Genomic DNA, 4932 nt, shown 5'->3' with positions numbered 1-4932 from the left:
TCTCTCTCAAAGAATCAACAAAATCATATTTTTTAAAAATTAAGGTGAAAGAAAAAATAAGGAAGATGACCCAGTCATAAAATATGAAAACATTGTAAGAGAGGATTATAAAGCATTTTGGGAGGGATATAAAGACTGATAAATTTGACCACATTAAAACTTAAAATTGCTCCAAACTCAGTTCTTCAATGAACAGTTATATATAAGACATTAAACAAAATAAAATAGTAATTATTTGGCATCACTTAAATGGCATTCCTCAATAGATGTTAGAGTAGCTTAAAGTTTTTCTTAGATGAATTTCAAAGTTATAGTGTATATAAATGAGAGTGAATTTTTTGTTTTTATAAATACTATTAGAACAGTTCCTACCACATAGTATTCAGTAAGTATTTTTAATGACTGAATAAATTAATGAATATTTGAGAGTGACTGAAGCAATTCAAGTTAAATAGATCTCTAAGTTTTATAGAATGTATTTTAATTCCTTTAAATTTCAATGATACTTTCTGGTCCTAATTAAAACCAAAAATATTGATAGAAGAGATTTTGGTGATATTCAAGTAACAACTACATTATGATTTTTAAAAACAGTGAAATAAACCTGAAGATACAATTCAAAATAATTTAGGACACAAAGCACACTAAAATGAAAAATGCATGAATAAGAAAAATGATAACATTATTGTTCGGTACTGTTCAATTTTCTAAAAATGTCAAGGTAGGTATCAAGTAATGAAACTTTAATACATTTTTGTAGAATCTAATAACTCTTGCTGATCTAAAGCACAGAATTCTTAAGTGTCTCTTCATTATTTTTTATTGGCATGGTGATTTATGAAATAACTTAATAGTTATTCTATCTTATCAGCATTCCTATCTTGAAAATAAAATTAAAGAGCTGTTCCTAGTATAGTGATATAGATTTATAGACATTTGGTTTTCAAATTAGTAAAATTTCCTCTAAGTTAAATTTATTGCTATATCTTAATATATTCTCTTAGTTTCTTAGTTTTGAAGAGAAAATAGGAGTAAAATACTGTTAAATTTTTGTGGGTTATTAAGTTCTATAAAAATAAGATAGCCATTGGTCTGATTACAATGTATTCTTTTCTTATTCATGTTTTATATTTCTTCACCTTTTTGTTCTATTCAGACTCTCAGTGGATAGGACAGTGCGCACCTTCATGGGGGAGGGTGAGCTTTACTCAGTCCATTGACTCAAACGTTAATATCTTCTGCAGAGACTCTCAAAGGCACACCCAGAAATAATGTTTACCATTATTGGGGCATCCCTTAGCCCTGCCCAGATGGCACATAGAGTTAATCATCACATTGGAAAAGTAAATATAACATTGTGTGTTACAGAATGGCTATGACTTCATAAAAAAAACACAGCTGATTATTTGTTTACATGGGATGTTTCTGGAGCATTGTTATGGAACTCCAGCCTCTCTCAGAACAGACTCTGCAGCGTGAGTGGAGGGAATGGAGTTATCAATTAAGGATTTACTTTCTTCCCCTTTCCATGTGTAGACTAGATAGGTAGAAGGTGAATAAATTAGTTAGGTTACATTTCTGAAGTCTAAATATCAAGAAATTATCCCTTGATAGAAAGGGAGTGCTACTCAGGAGGATTATGATAGGCCTTTAATTTAATAAACTACTCAAAGTTGGAAATAAGGTCTGGACCCAAAGCGCTGATTTATCAAGGACTAATTGTTCCTTAGGGAACTGTGTCCCTTTCTGTGGGCAACTTCTTTCCGGACTTGTCCTCCAGGTTCCAGAGGGGCGTTTCCAACAGCCTAGTTGGCATCTCCACTTAGATGTCCAAGGAGCATCAATGTTTCAATTGTTCTAAAAGTTAATTGCTTATAGGCCCTGAGCAGAAAAATAGCATGCATTCTCTTTGTTGCATTCATTCAGTATTGCATGTCAGAAACCTTAAAATTATATTGGACTCCCCATTCTCCCTCACCTTTCATTTGTAATCTGTCATCAAATCCTGCAAATGTTAAAGCCTAAATATCTTTTAAATCTATAAGTCATCTCAAGATCCAGTATCTATAGCCACCATCCTCAAATGATTTTATGAAATTGCTTCTTAATTCTCTGCATTCCTCCACCCTTAATTCTTTCATCTCTATTTTCCCACAGCCACCGAACAATGCTTAGCATGACTAACAGAATGGCTTTTAAAACATGAATTTACAATAGTTCATGACTACATAAAATATATAAAATAACATTACATAAAACATCCTATATAATAAAAGAGTAATATTCAAATCGACCAAACAGCAGAATGACTGGTCACTACGATGCACACTGACCACCAGGGAGCAGGTGCTCAGCACAGGAGTTGTCCCCTGTGGTCAGTGTGCTCCCACAGTGGTAGCACCGCTCAGCCAGAAGCCGGGTGAGCACAGTAGCGGTGGCAGGAGCCTCTCAGACTCCAAAGCAGCACTAAGGAACAGCAAGCAGGTGGGCGGTAAGGAGAGAGGTCTCTCGGGCTGTGAGAGGGATGTCTTAGGCACCAGGAGCGGGTCTAAGCTGGCAGGCGGACATCCCCCAAGGGGTCCCGGACTGTGAGAGAGCGCAGGCTGAGCTGAGGGACCATCCCCAGTGCATGAATTTTCATGTACTGAGCCTCTAGTTATAATCCTATCTAATAAAAGACAAAAAGGGTAATTGACCATATCTTCACTACTCTTCCCATTGGCTAATCAGCGCCATATGCAAATTAACCACCATCAAATATGGCGGCTAATTAGCACACTGCAGGCAGGGCTGGCCAGCACCAGACGCCATCTGGGCCCCATATGCGGCCCTGGGTGGCAGGGCTTAGGCGGCGCGATCGTGTGTGTAGCTGGTGGCAGGCCAGACACACACACTCACACACACACACACACACAGGACGCCTGCTCCGAGTCTCTGCTGCCAGACTGTGGCCATCAGTAGGCCATCCACTGAGGGCTCCCAGACTGTGAGAGGGGCAGGCTGGGCTGAGGGAACCCCACCCCCCAGTGCACGAATTTCTTGCACCGGGCCTCTAGTATATGTATATTAACCTTAAGATAAATAATAGCAAGTTCATGACTCTGATAATCTAAAAAATATATGTATGTTTTCTTATATGTAAAGACATCAAGTAGCTTATTAGATTGACAAAACATTTTTATTTCCCAAGGGAAAAAATAAAAGAGGAGTTTGATGATTAATTTTATGTGTCAGCTTACCCGGGTCATGGTTGTCCAGGTTAAATATTTGGTTAAATATTAGTCATGATGTGGCTGTGAGTTTGTTTCTGGATGAGATTAACATCTGAATCAGCAATCTGAGTAAAGCAGATTGTGGCCGGGCCTCATCCAATCTACTGAAGGCCTGAACAGAACAAAAAGGACTGATTAAGGCAGAATTCACTAACCCTGCCTGTCCTTGAGTTTAGATATCCATCTTTTCCTACATTCAGACTCAGACTTGACTATAATTTACACCACAGTTCTCATGGTCTCCAGCATTCTAACTGCAAACTAATGCAGAAGGTTAGGCAGCAGAGAATTTATTCAAGGTCATACCATAAGGACAGTATGGTTAAGGCACCACTGAGGAATCCTTACACATGTCTCTCCTGCCACACCACCACAAGCTCATATGTTTGTGTGATGATCATTACACTTGTAACTCTGCTATGGCTTTAGCTATCCTGACATCTCAGTTTTAGTGACTTCAAATGCAAAGTCTCACAGGGAAGCATCCAGTTAACTAGTGTCAGAGGGTGGGGGGTTCAATGCCCAGAACCTTTGTTTTCTGTAAGGAAAGAATAGTATCAGCATCCCATCAAAGACTTACACTGGGGAAATTTAAATTACAAAGGAATTCAGAGAGTGGTCAGCAAAATAAATGCCAGCCTCAACTATTATGATGTTCAGAGCACCTGGTAAGATAGACTTTACCTATCTTCCCAGCTTGATTTCCCAAAACTTCTCAAAATACTTTCTCCATCAAAGGGTCTTCATACATATTGTTTCCTCCTTGTTTACCTACCTTTTAGTAATCATTCTTATCTCAGCCCAGTATCACTTCCTCAGGAAAGCCTCATATATTATATAAATTATTCTCTTATATACTGATAAAACCAGGTAACTTCCTTCTTACCAATTATATTAATAATTTATATTCATTTTTTAATACCATCTCCCCTACTAGACCTTAAGATACATGAATAATGTAATCATGTCTGTTCTTGCTCATTTTTATAATCTTGAAGCTCATAAGTAACGACAAATTATTGGGGAGAATGCTCAAGAATAGGAAATAAAAAGCCAAAGAAATTGCTTTTCTAAGAGCAATAACAGTAAAGAAGAGGTAAACTTTGGATTAATAAAGATGTGTTTGAAGAGTCAGGAAGCAACAGAACACAGCCAGTTTGAAGAAAAGCAGTCAGTGATTGCCTTACTCTGATTTTCTAAGAGGGTTCTGCCTCTTGGGATGTAGATTCTGCTCAGACTGGCCATACAGCATGTTCTAATTTTTCTTTTTTTATTAGAACCCTGGAAAGTTTATATTGTGATAACAGACACAAAGGAATATGAACCTTTTATGGTCAGGTTATATACACTTTTCAGAGGCCAGCAGCCATATTTCTAGAGTTACTTGAGCAATTCACACTGAAGATTGGATATGCTATAAAGAATGTCCTGGGGGAATCTAGAAATTTTGCACAATGAGGTTCTCAATTATTCCTGAAGTTGAATAAGACTTCTGCCAACCAGAGAACTTGTCAGTGAAGAAGTTACTGATATTGAAAAGTTTTTTATTCTTCAAACTCAAAATATGTGTGTGCCTATGGCTAAATATATTTAGACATATATATATGTCTAACTATATATATGCATGTTAGAAATAAATATGTGGGTGTTTGTATATATA

This window comes from Myotis davidii, unplaced genomic scaffold (assembly GCF_000327345.1).
Source record: "Myotis davidii unplaced genomic scaffold, ASM32734v1 scaffold42, whole genome shotgun sequence".
Classification (NCBI taxonomy): Eukaryota; Metazoa; Chordata; class Mammalia; order Chiroptera; family Vespertilionidae; genus Myotis; species Myotis davidii.
Note: the sequence above shows the minus strand (reverse complement) of the source record.